The 19,101-nt window shown below is 45.7% G+C and overlaps 1 protein-coding gene across 5 annotated transcripts in view; it reads right to left on the reverse strand.

Moving 5' to 3' along the window:
* MGAT5 (alpha-1,6-mannosylglycoprotein 6-beta-N-acetylglucosaminyltransferase) overlaps positions 1-19,101 on the reverse strand; it is a 352,200-nt gene that overhangs the window by 282,978 nt on the left and 50,121 nt on the right. The gene's annotated exons all lie outside the window — the stretch shown is intronic.

Raw genomic sequence — 19,101 nt, forward strand, 5'->3', positions numbered from 1 at the left:
CACAATCCACGATCCTGTGCATCCCAGCTCCCACAGCACCTGTCCAGGGGCAACCCACTCTCGGTCCAGTTCCTGTTGTGTGCAAGCTCAGAAGGCAACATCTCCCATCCCACGGAGCCAATGCTCCCACTAACCCTGTAATTCTGATCCTTCTGATCCTAAGATGACAAGACTCCCTACCAAATCACCTGACAATCCAACATTTACACAAAAAGGTCCCAAGCGCTACTTGGTTCGTAAATTTACCCAAATTGTGAAGTACGTACAGTTGCCAGTTTAATTCTTTCCACTAGTAAATGGGAGAGAGAATTTCCAAGTGCCCCCCTTTCTTGCAAAGACCCAGTCGGCTGCTCACTGAGCTGCTCCCTGGGAACACAATGACCCCAACAGGCAGAACCTGGGCGCTTCCTGCGGGGAAGACAGACAAGACTGGCCGTCTTTCGGCCCACCAGGAGGATGTCATCAGTCCCCATGCTCTAGGGCAGTGGTTGGCAAACTCATTAGTCAACAGAGCCAAATATCAACAGTACAATGATTGACATTTCTTTTGAGAGCCAAATTTTTTAAACTTAAACTATATAGGTAGGTACATTGTTATTAACTTAATTAGGTACTCCTAAGCTGGCCTTTGCTAAAAATGTTTTCAATCTGAGGGGTCAACCTCAGCGAATGTACCCCCGCTTCTTCTAACACCTCTTCTTCAAAATAGGCTCACCCAGGCCGAAAACCAACTTCTGCGCGTGGGCCACGAAGTTTCAATTGCACTGTACGTACATGCCCGCACATGGTATTTTGTGGAAGAGCCACACTCAAAGGGCCAAAGAGCCACATGTGGCTCGTGAGCCACGGTTTGCCGACCACTGCTCTAGGGCGAGGAATCAGGAACTGAAAGGTCAGCAGCCCTCTTAGCGGGATTCAGGTCTGAAAGGAAGCAGGGGGTCTCATCACTGATGAGGACAGAGGGCAAGGAAAGCCCTCTCGCAGAAGGCCAACGCATTCCAGAGGTGGCAGTACCTGGACCAGCCCTGCTACCTGCTCAGTGCTCGCATTTAGAGAGGAGTAGGGGGAAAGAATGTATTTTGAGACCAGCCTTCTCTCTCATTTTCTTTCCCTCAGGTTAGGAGCAAGGAGCCATGCCCTGTGAGCCACAGGCTTCAGGCAAAGTTCCTCTGTTTGTAATCCAGGGGTCCTCAAGCTTGTGAGGGCAGCGGAGTTCCTAACATCCCGGACTCCCCAGACACCAGGGCATTGTGCAACGTGGAACCCCTTCTTCTGGCCCAGGAATGATCCAACTGCAAGGACAGGGCATGTGCTTTAGGCAGAACCCTCAGCAGCACAGAAAATGTAGAAAATATTGAAAATTCACATCTCTCTGCTCTCCTACCAAAGGTGGCTTTTCCTTTGTTATTCATCTCACCACCCTCTGGGCACTCACTGGCAAATAAGCAATTGCCAATGATCTAAGCAAGTTAAGGAAAGACTCAAATTTTATAAATCTCTATACCATCATCTAATTTCTTTTTCTGGGAACTGAAAAAAATGCTGCTTATGATCTGGTCCTAGGAGCTGTGTACCTAAATCCAGCCAGCACTCATACCAAAATCACTGCAGAAATGAAGTAAGACAGACAATACACACAGCCTGTACTGGGCTGTACAGTAATCATGTGAAAATGACAGTTATTTCCCTTAAAGGATGATAATTAATGTTGCCTTTACAGAACCCACTTTTGTAAACTGATGTCTTCCTGCATCAGCAATCAACAGGGTAATCAACATCACTGACAGGCATTTTCTCTGAGAGATGAGTGCTTTCATCAACACTTGCCCATACAAGAGGCATTTCTATTTAAAAAACAAGGGGGTGGCGATGGGGGAGTAACAGGGCATGGTTCTTGCCCCACAGCATTCTGGGATTCCCTTGCACCTGTCACAAAGCCACAGAATGAGGTTCTGCCTGTACATTCAAGACTTAATACAAATGATTGCAGTGCAAGGAAAACTCTCCTTGCTGCTAAAATGCTAGCCCTACAGGCCAGCCTTGCCGGCCTTCCATTCAAACGGTTATGGGAACCTTTGTCAGGCACTAAGCATGTGATGATGACTGGGCATGATCCCTGCCCTCAAACTGTAGTGGGGAGACAGACCATCCATTGATTAGAATCCTATCTACACTAATAAAAGAGAAACATGGTAATTGGCGTACGACCGCTACCCTTCCCATTGGCTAATCAGCGAGATATGCAAATTAATTGCCAGCCAAGGCAGCTTGAAACTAACATGAGGCTTGCTTGCTTCAGTGACGGAGGACTCCAACGCTCCCCGCCTGCCTTGCCGGCCTCTGAGCCTGCAGTTTAAGAAACATAGTAACAAATATAGAAGCTAAACAAAACCCCAGAAACCTGCTTTCAGCGAGCCCGGGATCTCAGAGTTGGAGTTGATACAGAGTTTCGATTATAGAACCAAAACAAAACAGATACCTGCTTTCAGGAGCGGAGGCCTAAGAGCTGGAGCCTCAGAGCTAAAGCTGGCCCAGAATAAAAAAAAAAAGAAAGAAAAAAAGGAGCAGTTGGGAGCTTCAGTCGGCCTGAAAACAGCCCTCAGCCCCTCACCCAGACTGGCCAGGCACCCCAGTGGGGACCCCCACCCTGAAGGGTGTGTGACCAGCTGCAAACAGCCATCATCCCCTCACCCAGGCTGGCCAGGCACCCCAGTGGGAACCCCCACCCTGATCCAGGACACCCTTCAGGGCAAACCAGCCAGCCCCACCCATGCACCAGGCCTCTATCCTATATAGTAAAAGGGTAATATGCCTCCCAGCACCGGGATCAGTGGAGCCTCGAGGCCTCCCAGCACCGGGATCAGCAGAGCCGAGAGGCCTCCCAGCACCGGGATCAGCATGACAGGGGGCAGCACCCAAACCCCCTGATCGCCCTGCAGCTCTGTGTGTGACAGGGGGCAGGGTCACAACCTCCCTATGTGCCCTGCTCTGTTCGTGACAGGGGAAGGCGCCCCAACCCCCTGATCAGCCCTGCTCTGTGCCTGATAGGGGGGAGCTCCCCAACTCCCTGATCGCCCTGCGGCTCTGTGTGTGACAGGGTGCGACGCCTCAACCCCCTGATCGGCCCTGCTCTGTGTGTGACAGGGTGTGGTGTCCCAACCCTCCCCCACCCCACGGGCCCTGCTCTGTGTGTGACCGGGTAGAGCCATAACCTCCCCATCGGCCCTGCCCTGAGTGTGAGAGTGGCAGCGCCCCAACCACCTGATTGGCCCTGCTCTGTGGGTGATAGAGGGTGGCGCCCCAACCCTCCCCCCCACCCCCCGCCAAGGGCCCTGCATGTGATGGGGTAGAGCCATAACCTCCACATTGGCCCTGCCCTGAGTGTGACAGTGGAGGCGCCACAACCCCCTGATCGGCCCTGCTCTGTGGGTGAAAGGGGGTGGCGCCACAACCTCCCCATCGACCCTGCCTTGAGTGTGACAGGGGGCAGTGCTCCAACCCCCCAATCGGCCCTACCCTGAGCATGACTGAGGGTGGCATCGCAACTTCCTGATCCGCCCTGCTCTGTGCATGACAGGGGGCAGCGCCCCAACTCCCCAATGGGCCCTGCTCTGAGCCCGACCAGGGGCTGCACCTAGGGATTAGGCCTGCCCTCTGCCACCTGGGAGCAGGCCTAAGCCAGCAGGGCGTTATCTCCCGAGGCGTCCCAGAGTGCGAGAGGGCACAGGCCAGGCTGAGGGACCCCCCTTCCCCCCTCCCCCCCGAGTGCATAAATTTTTGTGCACCGGGCCTCTAGCATAATATAAAAATGAAATCCACCCACAGTTTCCATAGGTATTTGTTGAGCACTACTCTGGATGCTGGGCACATACCAGTGGGCAAATGCAAGAGTACATGACAGACAGAGGTATCACAGGAACACAGAAGAAACGCTCTCATCCTACCCAGGAGAATCAGGAAGAAAACCGTGGGAGGAGTCATAAGGATAAGGAGAGGATGGTGGAGGATGGTGGAGGATGGTGGAGGATGGTGGAGGATGGTGGAGGAAGGAGCCTGTGCACAGAGCAGAAGCACCAGCGAACAGTCCCACTCAAGGGCACAGTACCCTGCTCGCCTGGAACATACAGGGGGGCAGGAGGTGCCAAGGGGAGTCATGGATGGCAAGACAAGGTGACCAGGGCTCTTTAATGCTACAGCAGGACTTAGGGCTCCCCAGTAGCTGAACAGTGACTCTGAAGAGCCTGAAACCCAGGAGTGACATGGTCCACTTCCCATCCCAGATATAATTTCCTAAATGGCTCCTCTCCTGCACAAGGTTTGAAAATGCCAAAACAAACAAACATGAAAAAGGCAGATTTAGCAACTGGACACAAATAAGTTTCAAAGAATAAAGCATATATGATGCTTCCTTATTTGAAAAGATAGCTAGGAACCACTACGGTGGAAGAAAGAAGAGAATGCTTTCCACAGTCAAAATATTAAATGAGCAAAGACCAGCTTCCCAGAGACAACATCCCTGATTTACAATTCTGCTAGAACTCTCCCCTTTTCATCTCTGAGGGAAACCACAGAAGTTGAGTGGCAAATGCTTTTCACTTCCCAGGTGCCCTGCTGCCACATAACACCTCATAGGAGCCACACCAACCTTCTACCCTGGCTGCAGCTCCCCATGAGTGAGCCAGCCTAGGACAGATGCAGGAAGGAGTGAGAGCACATATTCTCGCCACAGATGATGGCTGCAGAGAAGGCTATTTTTTCTAAGTAATGGTTTTACAGTGATTTAATAGTTCAACATTCCCAAAGGTCTTCAAACTGAGTACTGAATTTCCCCATATTGTGAAGGGCAATTTCAGATCCCCGTGGCCCAAACTTCAACTAGGAAACCTCCCATCCGTTCCGTCCTTATAGACACGACACTCTGACTACTCAGAAAATGGTATTCTGACTATAATGTGCGATGCAATAGGAGTGCACTGCATCATGATGGCTTCCAACCCAAATCCAATTATAAGCTCCTATATGGTGTATTCAGCTCATTGACCACACTTTGAGCCTATAAGCTACTCTAGCTGCAAATGAACTTGAGTGCTTCAATACATATACAAACTCCAATTTAATTTCTGTACAATTATCTGCCTTCCAAATAAAATTCTAAAGCCCAACAAGTAATGTCCTAATTAGGTTGGTTGTGGTCTTCATTTCAGAAGCACACATTTAAAATGTTACTACTCGAAGGCCTAGGCGCTTCCATTAGCACAGCTGCACATGAAATAGACCGGGAGTTTTTGTTTGTCTACCCCTACAATCTCAAGAGGTTTAACTGCCACAGTTTGGAATATTTCATATATCTCCAGCCAGAATCAAAGCCCAGAGATGGGTTAGAAATTAGTCTTCTCTTCATGTGCTGTATAATTAATTCCATTTATGTAACAGCCAAAACCAGGCAAAACTGACCTGTGCTGCTGGAGGTCAGGTCAGTGGTTGTTGGGAGGGGGGTGAATGGGGATCTTCAGAGGAGCTTCTGGGGACTGTGCAGTTCAGCTCCTTGATCCAGGTACATTTGCACAGGTGTGTTTGCCTGTGACAATTCACCATGCTATATTCTAACAATGCAGACACTGTTCTTTATATATAACTCAACAAAAATGTTTTAGGGTGAAGGGCAAAACTTGGCTACTCTGACCAAGACATTAATAGGTCAGAACTTCAAGCCTATATAGCATTTGAAAGAGCCCAGGTTTCACCTGGGACAGATATCAGATCAACTAAAATAACAAATTGCTTTTACTAGGCCCGTTTTCCTTCTCTTCCATCCATTTTTCTTAAAAGATCTCAAGTGTCCTAACAGTGACATACCTAGCATGGCAGACACCCAGGGAAGATCACTATTTTACATTCCTTCCCCTATAGGACAAAACTATTTCCAGCCACAATCATGCAATAATCTATCATTATTCTTGAATCATTCTTCAGTTTTAAAGCAGCCATTTAAAAAGAATGTCAAATTTAAAGTTACTTCTAAAATTCAATAAATTACTCCTTCTATGAACAAAATATGAACTTATCAAACAACATTACACATAAAAGTTCCAATCCTGCATTTTTAAAAATTTTAATCACATAAAAACTCCAACTGGTCACACAGCGTAACAGAATTTAAGAGACTCCAAGTTCTATTTCTTCGTCTTAAACTGCACTATCACTGTTTATTGAAAGGCTCTATTTAAACATAGGAATATGTTGTACTATATTCCTTGTACCATGTACCAAGGGTTAGAGGCATGAACTATGCCTAAGCAAGCTCCAATTCTGAACTGTTAGGAATGTAAGATGTGTACAGCTCAGTACACATATGCCAGGGCCAACTGTATGACAGGGAGTTCTCAAAATTAATTTCCATGCAGAATACAATGGTTATTAAAGGGTTAGTTTAAACAGTGTGCTAAGCTAAATGTATATATATAGTTACCTATATTTAAATAAAATCATTACTAGCAGCTATTTAGAACTTAAGACAAACAAGAGAGCTTTTCCAGGAAATATTTTACAACTGGCTTTGTTTAGAATTGCCCACATAGTGTGATAACACAAAAGCCGACCTGCAGAAGTCGGTTTATTGTTTTTAGTCTCTATAGAAACACACCTGCTGAAGTCGTTTTATTGTTTTTAGTCTCTATAGACATGTACCACCTAGTATTGGTACCCGGAGAGGGTGTTCCCATCCCCACCCATGGAGCAACAGTAGTGCATCAACTTTTTTATTCATAGTAGTTATAGTCCATAAAGTCACCACCAACACTAAATTAGTGAATACTGAACCAGAGAAATATAGGGTTAGGTTCCTGCGAGGCTCTAGTCTCAAAATTGTCGTCAACTGATCAATATACCTATAAAAGCACAGTTTACTAGTATGTTTCTATACTGACACCTTACATAATATATTTTTATTTATTTTAGAGAGAGAGAGGGAGAGGGAGAGCGAGAAACATCAATATGAGAAACATCCTCCTGCACAACCCCTACCAGGTATCGAGCCTACAAGTGCAACCAAGGTATGTGCCCTGACAGTGAACTGAACCACGGCCTCTGGGTGCAGGGGAGAACACCCAACCAACTGAGCCACACCAGCCAGGGCAACACCTTCTTTAATATATATTGCTGTTTCATTAACATTGAACTCACAGGCACAAAACTTAACTCATGCCTGAAGAAGTTATCTAACCTGTATTTTATACTAAGGCACATCTCAGCCTTCTTGAACTTGGGAACACTAGACAGCACTATGCTTGGGGGCATTTTAAACATTTTTAAAAAATCAAAAATGCCTCAAAATTGGCACTAATTAGATCACAAAGAGGACACCTATTTACAGTATGAGACCTGAAACAAGAAGGCACAGCATAGCCTTGTTCTACCTCAGCTGGGCACTCAGATTCTCCTCTACTTGGTGAAGAGTCACAAAAGGGCAGTGATTACTGATTTTAGCATTACAAATAAATTATAACAAGAACACAAATTTGCAAACAGAGTCCACAAATAATCAGAACTGACTATACCTGTCTCACTGAGTAGCTGTAATGATTTAAGGCATTGCAGATTCTTTCGGGACACCACGATAAAGCAAGAATCAAAACAAAGTGCATCACAGGAACTTTCTGGTTTCCCAGGGCATATAACAGTTATGTTTACATGATACTGTATTCTATTAATGTGTGCAATAGCATTATGCCTAGAAAACAATGTACATAACTTAATTTAAAAATACTTTATCGCCAAAAGCATGCTAACTATCCTCTGATCCTTCAGTGAGTTGCAATCTTTTTGCTGGTGGAGGTTCTTGCTTTGATATTGATGAAAACACAGTATCTGTGAAGAGCACTACAGCGAAGTGCATTACAGTGAGGTGCGCAGAAACAAGGTGCACTACAGTATAGTGCACTACAGTGAGGTGCACTACAGTGAGGTGCACTGAAATGAGGTGCACTACAGCAAGGGGCACTAATGCAAGTTGTGCCTGCACAGAGAAAGCACTGATTCCTAGCATCGTGTGGACTCTCTGCAAATATTAGTTATTGCTGGAGAGTCAAATACTGTACGTCAATTAAAAAAAAAATCACATGGTGTAAAAAGCGTAACAAATTTAAGGAAAAAAGAACAAAGGAGACAGAGAATGACAGACACATGAATATGACTTGGAAGAAAGTAAAAACTCAGAATTTCTTCCTAAAGCAATCTCTCACCAAAAGGTCACACTCCCCATGCCAGTCAACTATCTACCTGTTTGCTCTCAAGTCCATTCTGTGCACACCTTGTCCTTTCTGTTAAGATATCAAAGGAAAGGACATTTGCCAAACACCCTTGCCAACTGGTTTCCATAGAGGTGGCTGTGGGAGGCACCAGCAGAAGCTGGGAGGGCAGGCACACGGAGCAGCCAGGGTCTCTCCCCTCCTTCCATCAGCCCAGGGCCATCTTCTCCATGGATGCAGCTCTTTCCAGGGGACAGCCCTTCCCATTTCTGATGATACCCCTAACTCCCATCCTCCTGCAGCGCTAGGGGTGGGACATCTTCCTGTGGCTGCAAATATCTGGGTCACCACATACTTTTGGGTGTCTCGCCTCTTCTATGACCTAAGTACTCTACGTAATTTTTAGTAATAGGTTCTCTGTCCAAAATGCCTACTCCAGTTCTTCTGACTCACATACTACTAAAACACTAGCTCCAGAAGGGTGCCACACCTGCAATTTTGCCAAGAACCCACCCCCCAAACACACACACACACACGACCCCACAAATCTCACCTGTCATTTTCTGAGTCTCTGGCTTCTCTGAATTGAGAGCCAGTGAAGGTGTGTTTGCCTTTTTTTAACTCACTGCTGCAGGAAAAAGAAAAGTATACTTATAAAAATATTAGAGTTACTTCAGCTTTTTGCCAAGTTACATTACCTCTGCCACCTTTCAATATGGGCTACTGGCTGCCTCTGAACCACGGTTCCCTCCACTTAAGTGTAATTTTTGAAGACTAAGCATTACTCTCAACTCATAAATACCATGATTAAAAAACAAAAACAACAATCCAAATGCAGCCTATGGCACGTATCCAATTCACTCTCATCGTCAGCACTGGCCACTCCTGGCTGCTGACAGCAGCCCGCGTCACCATTACCCATTAATTCTGAGGCAACTTCCATGCTCTTGTCTTGTCTTTCCATTGTTTCTCAGCCTAGTGCATAAAAATGGATTGCCAGACTGTAATCAGGGCAGGCAGAGAAGAGGAATAAACAAGTTCACTTGGATAAAAGAATCCAACAGTGAACACGATTCTGATAAGTGGGTCAGAGAAGCAGGAGAAGGGGGGCTGTGGGGAATGCTCACTGCTCACTGAACCCCATTCTCTCCCCGACACCCACAGACTGAGGTCTAGGCGATAGAATATGAATGGGAAGTGACACTACTAGTGGCCCCGCCAAAGTCTTTCCACGCTGGCTCCTCCACCCATTCCTCACTTCCAACGGACTGGGATGGGCATTACTGCAGGGTGGTCCTGGAGGGCCCATGTTCAAAAGTCAGGGCCTATTTAGTCTTGATTTCTTAAAAGGGGCCACTCCCCCCACCAGCAGCAGCAGCAGCAGCAGCAGCCCAAAACTATGGACAAGAAAAACAACTACACACACACACACACACACACACACACACACACACACACACACACGGAGGTCCGTTTATGATAGGTCAGTAATGTAGGACATACACCTTTCCAATGAGCTGGTCAGACATCTGATCGAGGTGGCCATGGGGTATATAAAATAACCCGAGGATGCTCCTTCCAGAAGGATCTCTTTAGGAGACCCGCTGGGTCAGGGGCTCAGGAACGAACCCCTGTTGTTCCTGGTCCCCCATTTCTTGTCAGAGAGAGCAGTTCAGTGCTGACCAACCAGCACTTTGTAGTATAACCACCCAGATTCAGAAAGGCCAGGTGGGCCTCCCAGCAGCCAGGGCAGACATGAAGCTGAGATCACATCTCCAGGCCAGTGCTTTTCAAGGGGGGCAGGGACGCTACAGCGTAGGGCCAGTCCACGAGGCATTCCTGGACTGTGAAGAAACGAGTACCAAAATAGAGGATAAGTATTCTGGAATATTTTATAACAATTTGATAGGGTAATTTTATGTTTTTGAATCTACTAATAAAATTAAGGGCTTGTTATTTTGAACTGTCTTATTCTTTTATTTCACTTTTCTAGTAACTGCTTTTTATTGTACCAGACCATGAGGGCTTATAATTTTTAACAACTGTTCTCTTTCTCCAGGCACCCCAAGTACCCAAACTCTTCTGCCAAATTCCCAAGACTACTGTACCCCCTTACCCCATCTTTCCTGCCTCACCCTCACCCTCACCCTCACCCTCACCTAGCTCTCCTCCCTCCTTCAGGCTCAGCAACTCACTCTACCTTCCTTTCAAAGGTGGCATCTCTCATTAAATGGGTGGTGATAAAACTCTCTGCAGGCCCCTGTGAGGTGAGCTGGGGGCACTGGTTCTTGTAGGTTCCCTGGATGGTGAGCTGGGGGCACTGGTTCCTGCAGGTTCCCTGGATGGTGAGTTGTGGGCAGTGATTCCTGTAGGTTCCTTGGATGGTGAGCTGTGGACACTGGTTCTTATAAGCCATCTTGAGGTTCAGACCAAAACAAAGAATTAAGTGATGATTCAGCCATCCATCAACAGGGCTAAAATAACATGGGCTCTGGTCCCAGAACATGGCCATAGTGAAAGAACTGACTAGAAGCCTGTCCATGGCCTTACCTCCGTTAATTCACCTTAGGGAGAGCCTCGGCCTGCCCGACAGAAGCTGTCCATCCATCATTGTCAACCTGGAAAGCAAAGTGAAATGCCCCTGCCCCCCTCTTCCGGGGAGAGGACATACGGGGAGAAATCCCACACTGGCCTCGGAGAAAGGAGAGGTTCTTTAGAAAGCGAGTCGCCGGTGTGTGGCATCAGTATGCTGGAGTATATGGGAAGGGAACGGGATGCAGAGCCGGACTGATAAACTGCCCATCACAAGGGTGTACTGACCCAGGCAGAGAAAAGGCTGAAACACACCTCCTTGAAAGTGAAGAGGAGAAAAACAGGCGGCAACAAGCGTAACAGAATAAGCAAAGGTAACAGAATAAGCAAAGGAAACTGGGGCAGACCCAGGCAGCACCAACCTCCTCAGCGTGGGTGTGCTGGGGCTGCTGTAGGTCTAGGTTCCCACAGACCTCATTTTGTAGAATTTCCAGGGATGAACGGACCATGACTTTATCATAAGCCCACATCAACATCTTTCATAATCAATAAGACATGTGTTGCTGGTGAGATCAGAAAGGCAGTGAATCCAGGGGGAAGGACATGCGTGAGTGTTCTAGCAAGTTCCACGTTCGTCTGGGTATCATCTATCTGGATACTTGAAATATGTAAAATGTTTAAATACTGTGTTCAAGTAAAGCCAGACAATAGATGCAAGATGCTGTTTTGAAACCTCCCGCCACAGAATGGGAATTCTGGTTAGATCGAGTCCACACTGGACATGCCTGTGAAGACAGCCGCTCTGCGCTCCTCGTCTGGCCTGGGACAAGTGGGTGTCCAGAGCCCTGACCTCTGCCCTGCGGCCCCACCTTTCACCCTTCCCTTGGCCAGGGAAAGTGGGGTTACCCCATACTCCTCTATGAATATGGGCAGTGGCTACCAGAGTGCAGTCTTATGGACTCCAAGGCACTGCTTGGACTCTGAGGAAGAGGACTTAGATGAAGTACCAACATACATCACAGCAAAGGGCCAGGACGGTGACAGGCATTCCTCAGCTGATAATCTCCCGAAGCCCGTGGCCTCCATCAAGCTGGCTCCGGGGCCTGCTCCTGTCCCCTCCTGCCGGCACAGCTCACAGATGAGGCCAGACACTCACACTGCCAAACATGACCACGGTCCTGGAGCCGCAGAGAGAAACCAGCTCAGCAATGGTGTCTCATTTTAATCACCCTAAGGCCTGCTGTCCAAGTCCCCGTTCTGTTAGGCCTCTTCTAAGATTATTCATCTTTATGCCAACAGGGAAGCGTCATTAACTTTAAATCCCATAATCGGGGTTTGCTGATTAATGATTTCAATGTCAGCCCTACCAGGGCAAACACAGTCACACACCACATAACAGCGTTTCAGACAATAGCAGAGTGCATCTAGAGTGGTCCCATCCTATATAAGAAAAGGCTAATATGCAAATAGACTGAACGGCAGAATGACGGGTCACTATGATGCGCACTGACCATGAGGGGGCAGACGCTAAACACAGGAGCTGCCCCATGGTGGTCAGTGCACTCCCACAAAGGGAGCGCTGCTAAGCCAGAAGCCCTGAGCTGGGCTCACGGCTGATGAGCACAGCAGCAGTGGCCGCCTCTGCAGCAGCACTAAGGATGTCTGGCTGATGGCTTAGGCCCACTCCCCCTAAGCCGGCAGTCGGACATCCCCCGAGGGCTCCTGACTGTGAGACGGCGCAGGCCGGGCTGAGGGACATCCACCCTGAGTGCATGAATTTTGTGCACTGGGCCTCTAGTAAGATTATAACAGAGCTGAAATTTCCTATTACCTGGCGATGTCATAGCAGTCAAACATCAAAGTGCAATGTATTCTGCTCTCATGTTTGTGGCGAAGCCAGTGTTAATACACCTGCTGCACTGCCAGTGCATAAAGTACAGTGCACAACTATGTACAGCACATGGCACTCGATGAGGATAAAGGACCAGTTTATGTATTTACTGTACTTTGTGTTGTTATTAGAGTGGACTCTTTCTACTTATACAACAGCATGCCACGTTATGCCAACAGTATGCCATGTTTATCACATCTCTCGACGGCATCATTTTCCCTTGTGCTCAATTTAGTCTCTTGACGTAACATGCAGTACCAGCTTGTAGCCTAGAAGCAACAGGCTATACCACGTAGGCCAGTCCACCCAGGTGTGTATAATACACTCTGTGATGTTCGCACATAACAACAATAAAATTGCCTAACAATGCATTTCTCAGAATGTATCCCCGTGTTAAGTGACACAGGACTGTAAAATGAAACAAATTTTTTCTACCTACACCTTTTTTTTTCTTTATATTCATTTGTTTAGCTCATCAGAATGCTGCGTACCAGGTTCTGTGCTGGCCACTGGTGGTAGGAAGAGCAATAGGCCAGTGCTAGCCCTCAGGAAATTTACAGTCCAGATAGAACCTCAGCAAGTAAAATGTATTTTTTCTTTTAAAATATATTTTTATTGACTTCAGAGAGGAAGGGAGAGGGAGAGATAGAAACATCAATGATGAGAGAGAATCATTGACCAGCTGCCTCCTGTATGCCCCCAACTGGGGATGGAGCCCGCAACCCAGGCATGTGCCCTTGATCAGAATCGAACCTAGGACCCTTCAGTAAACAGGCCGATGCTCTATCCACTGAGCCAAACCAGCTAGGGCAAGTAAAATGTATTTCAATTTCATTCTGCCCTTCCTCCACTTCCTTTGGCAGCATATGTTCACATCATTTATTTGGGTGGCTTTGGTTTTAATTTTATTTTTACCATGAACACTACATCTTTCTCTTCCTGTCACGTGTCAAGAAGTGAAGCTTAGAAACTGGTTCTTTCAGAAATTAAGGCATAAAAGACCAGGTACAGGATTTACCAACCCATTTGAGAAACAGTTTCTGACATCAGCTTCCCAATAATATCCTCTCTCCCCAAAGGCTCTACAGTAATCGAAGAGTTAGTTGTTTTGAGAAGCCAATAGGCTTCCCGATCTAAATGGACTCATATGGTTCCATCCACACCCGAGCACACAGCCAGGACAACTTCATCCTGCCTATATCAGGAGAGGGGATATGCAACACGGGAGAACAGAGAGCTGCTTCTCTCCCTTCTGGAAGACCCAGCTATTTCCAATCTCCTAGGAGTCACCAGCGTGTATAGAGACCATGTGCTTTATATTCTGAAGGCTATTTAAGGGATTAGAGAAACGCCAAGTCATCTGTGATATGGCTTTCAAGTTATAAATGTCAATGACAGCCAAGTCTGCTGCGTTGGGAACTCTTCCAACAGCAGGTTGACAACAACCCAATTCGATCAGTCTGGGAGGCAGACAGGCAGCTGCTCTTTCAGTAGTTATTCCTACAAGAGCCAAGAGGCCTCTCCAAGGCAGCTAGGTATGGTGTACGGGGGAGGGGGGGACAACATCTTTGGTGGCGGATAGACAGAGCCCTGGAGCGCCACATGACACCAACACGTCTGGCTGCTCCGTGAAGGCTGTCAACCACACACAGTGCAGAGTGGCACAGGTGGGAGGTGCAGACACTGCCATAAGAAACAAACAACCAAAAAACCACCACAGCACAGAAAAAGGCACGGAGATGCTCATCCCTCCCCTAGCATAAGCCACAGCAACTAGGTATTAGGGATCTGAGACCCAGCTCCGAGCTCCAGGATGCCAGCCCACGACCTCCAGCTGCCTTGCCTGACAATCTTGGAGAGTAGTGAGCAAACACCCCTATCTGCCACCACTAAACTAATCTGAGAACAGACCCGTGAGGACAGATTGTTTGGCTGACCAGCCTCTGAAATGAAGCCCCATTTCCATTAAGTGATGTGCGTGGTAAGTGATGTGCTTGGTGTGTGATGTGGGGAAGCAGCGGGGGGAGGGTGTTGCTTGTTGCATCTCAGACAAAATCCCCATGTCTTTAGAGATTTGAAATCCCTTTGAGGTTCTGAAGAAGACACTTCCTGTTTCTCTGGTTTCTCCCAGCAGGACAAACTCTAAAGGTGACAGCTAGAGAGAAGTCTCTGATAAAACTCACGTAGTCACAGGATTTTCCTAACATTAAGGTCTTTATTCACATCAGACATTCGTCTGCTTGTGAGTTTTTAATTCTGTGATGTTGTTCGAGACAAAGTTTGTTCGAAGACCCACATACATAAGAAACGAATTAGGAATGTTTAATGTTTCATTCTGTTGGCCCCATAACCTTGACACCCAAATCCTATCAACCTGTGAAATCCAAATATTCTACTCCCAAGCTGAATGCCTGATTTACCAAGGTAACTCTCAAGGGTAGCCCAAACAGTGGTTTCAAGCTCTACTGAATTCAGTCAGTAAACAAGGACGTATTTAGCAAACAGCTTCCTCCACAAAATATGCTTGTAACTGGGGACTTTAAGAAAAGTTACTCTTTGAGCAATGGTTTCTTGATGTAGACACAACTTGGAAAGTGTGCAATCTTGTTGAGTCACACTCCAGTTCACTGCTGTTTCTTCTGTTCACATCATGATCCTCTATGTCAGGTCTTGGTTGGGCTGCTCTAAAAGGGGCAGCCCTCCCATGCAAGAGTGACTAAATGATTGAATAAAGTAATAAATGGCCTACTGCTCCCATCACTTTACTAATTCTAGACAGATGAAATAGTCTTGCCTAATTATCCCACCGATCAAGTCCACTAGGCTTTAACCAGATAGCCAGCGATATCCCCTCAGGATTGGGCTGCGCTGGTAGCCTACAGGATCTATATTTTGATGGTTCCAATTGCTACCATCTCACTCAACTACTTGGTCCTCTCCCTCCCCAGGTCAAATATCCTGGATCTGTGCTTCGCCAGGTAAATATTTGCTTACTACAGTACTTACATGGCCTAATGGGTCCCCACCAATGTCCACTTAGAACAGTGATCACTCCTGAAATCACAAGGACAAAGACATTTTGAAGTTTCTCCCCTTTAAGACCTTGATTCACTGAAAACAGACGGGTTGACAAAGAGCTTCTATGAACTTTGCTTCTTCCATTTTGGAACCCAAGTGCCTTTTAAGATAGTCTCCCCAAAAAAAGGATACCTAAAAATATCTAGGTGAGAGGCTTATCACTTCAACTCTAGAGGCATTTATCTAATAAATTGCATTATCTCACTTGCTAGGATCCAAATCCATCCATTATTAGATCAGTAGGAGTAAGGCAGAGACAGGGCCTCTGCACAGAACTGCTCTTTGTTCTAAGTCTCAGGAGGCATTAAACCAAAGCTTTTACCAATCTGAAAGCTTTCCAGACTCAACTACATCAATATACACACAGTCCCAAGTATACCATATGTATACACACAATTTTAGCAACAAACAGCTCTATTACAAAAAAACAAAGGAGTTTGCCATGAGATAAAGCCCACTGAATTACACACCTGTTCATTCAAATATAACAGATTATTTACAGCCACTTCACCTTGAATAAAACCCAAAAAAGCAATGAAAAGCCATTCTACAAATATATCCACTATGTGCTTCTATCCAGGTAATACTTCCCTCTATAAAACACCTTTCTTAAAGAATAAAAGTGGGGGGGGGGGGGGGTGGAACATGTCGTTTAACAGATACATGCAGTGTGTTTCTGCTGTTTGTGAAATCTATCAGCAGAGAATTCTAAAACTGAAAGAGCTCAACTGGGAGGGAGGCAAGGAGAGAGCAGGGAGGAGGGAGGAAAAAAATAAAAACCAAACTACACAGACCCACCTGCAAGTTGACTGCCCACAGGTCTTCTAAGACTAACCAACTGGTCTACCTTCTACTTACGAACATCATATAAGAACATGTACCATTTTCTGCTGGAAAAAATGTCTGAACAAGTTTTGTTATTTTTAATCCAGTCAAGCCAATTCTCTCTTTATATGGTCTGTAGCATATAACTACCCTTCACAGCATTAACATTTTTGTCTGTGCCAATCTCTGAGCAATACCAGAGGGTGGTAAACTGGGCAATTTGGGAGAGCAAGCTCAACCCTCAGTCATCCCAAACTCGCCATCTCCACAAAAAGAGTCTGGCCTCACTAAATGCTTACTAAGAGGGATGGAAGGATAGAAGGAATTGAGGCAGTGCCAGTGACCTTGCGGCTGCCTTTTTTTAGCAGCTTTTATTTGAGATAGCTTTGAGGTTAGGACTGATTTTTGAAAATATATTATCATGATACAGAAAAAGCTGTTAACTCCAATTAAGTCCAATCATCAAGATATATTTTGAGAAAACAGAAACAGACTCATAGACACAGAGAACAGACTGATGGTTGCCAGAGCGGTGGGGGTTAGGGTCTGAGTGAAAAAGGTGAAGGGATTGAGAAGTGCAGGTTGGTAGTTACAAACTAGGCACATGGATGTAAAGTAAAGCATAGAAATATAGTCAATAATATTGTGATAACTATGTATGGTGCCCATTGGGTACTGGAAATGTCGGAGAAGAACACTTTATAAAGTATGTGATTGGCTAACCACTATACTGTACAACTGAAACTAATTCAAAATAATACCGTATGCATTTGGGAGAAACAATCCTAAGCACCTTAGTCAATATCAAAAACACCTCATTCCACAGCAAAGGAAACCATCAACAAAACAACAAGAAAGCCCACTGCATGGGAGGACATATTTGCAAATGTTATCACCGATAAGGGTTTAATCTCCAATATTTACAGGAAACTCATACAACTTAACAAAAGGAAGATAAACAACCCAATGAAAAAATGGGCAATGGTCCTAAATAGATACTTTTCGAAAGAAGACAGAAGAAAGGCCAAAAGACATATGAAAATATGTTCAAAGTCACTAATCATCCGAGAGCTGCAAATCAAAACAACAATGCAGTAATATCTCACACCTGTCAGAATGGCTATCATCAACAAATCAACAAACGACAAGTGCTGGCGAGGATGTGGAGAAAAAGGAACCCTCGTGCACTGCTGGTGGGAATGCAGACTGGTGCAGCCACTGTGGAGAACAGTATGGAGTTTCCTCAAAAAACTAAAAATGGAACTCCCATTTGACCCAGTGATCCCACTTCTAGGAACATATCCCAAGAAACTAGAAACACCAATTAGAAAGGATATATGCACCCCCATGTTCATAGCAGCACAATTCACCATAGCTAAGTTTTTGAAACAGTCTAAGTGCCCATCAATAGATGAGTGGATTAAAAAATGTGGTACATCTACACAGTATGGAATACTGTGGAATACTACGCTGCAGTAAAAAAGAAGGAATTCTTTTTTTTTTAAATATATTTTTATTGATTTCAGAAAGGAAGGGAGAGGGAGAGAGAGAGATAGAAACATCAGTGATGAGAGGGAATCATTGATTGGTTGCCCCCTGCATGTTGGACCGAGCCAGCAACCCAGGCACGTGCCCCCAACCGGAATCGACCCTGGGACCCTTCAGTCTGCAGGCTGACGCTCTATCCACTGAGCCAAACCGGCTAGGGCAAGAAGGAGTTCTTACCATCTGCAACAGCATGGATGGAACTGGAGAGCATTGTGCTAAGTGAAATAAGCCAGTCAGAGAAAGATAAATATCATATAATCTCACTCATTTGTGAAATATAATAAACAACATAAACTGGTGAACAAAAACAGATCCAGAGACAGAGAAGCATCAATCAGACTGTCAAACCTCAGAGGGAAGGTAGGGGAGGGTGGGGGTAAGGGGGAGAGATCAACCAAAGGACTTATATATGCAAGCATATAGACCTAACCAAAGGACACAGACAACAGGGGGGTGAGAGCATGAGGGGGGTGGGAGGGAGAGATGGGAGGTAATGTGGGGATAAGGACACATATGTAATAACTTAATCAATAAAAAATATTTTAAAAACAAACAAACAAAAAACCCCACCTCATTCATGTGACATGATAGGGCTAATAAAATGAATAGCCACGTGCCTCAGACCTAAGTAATATCAATTTACTTTCAGTGCTTTTACTCCTTTCTGTATGTTTTCATAAACATCTCACTTGGTACTTTACATGGTAATTTTCCTAATGAGTACTGGGTTCAAGTGCAAGGGCAGTGAGTGACATGAATCATACCAGGAGAAACAATGTAAAAATTTAAAAAAAAAATGTTCATGATGTGCCAAAAAAGAAAATTCATTACCCTTTACCTCCCCAATGCTTTCAGATTTGGATCTGTTTTTCTTTAATAACACACTAATTAAGAAGTCAATCTTGATTTTACCTTAAGAATCAGACAAGCTACTCCCAGAGTCATACGAAAACTACTGTATTACTCTTGGCTGTATATATT

This window comes from Myotis myotis, unplaced genomic scaffold (genome assembly GCF_014108235.1).
Source record: "Myotis myotis isolate mMyoMyo1 unplaced genomic scaffold, mMyoMyo1.p scaffold_m19_p_8, whole genome shotgun sequence".
Classification (NCBI taxonomy): domain Eukaryota; kingdom Metazoa; phylum Chordata; class Mammalia; order Chiroptera; family Vespertilionidae; genus Myotis; species Myotis myotis.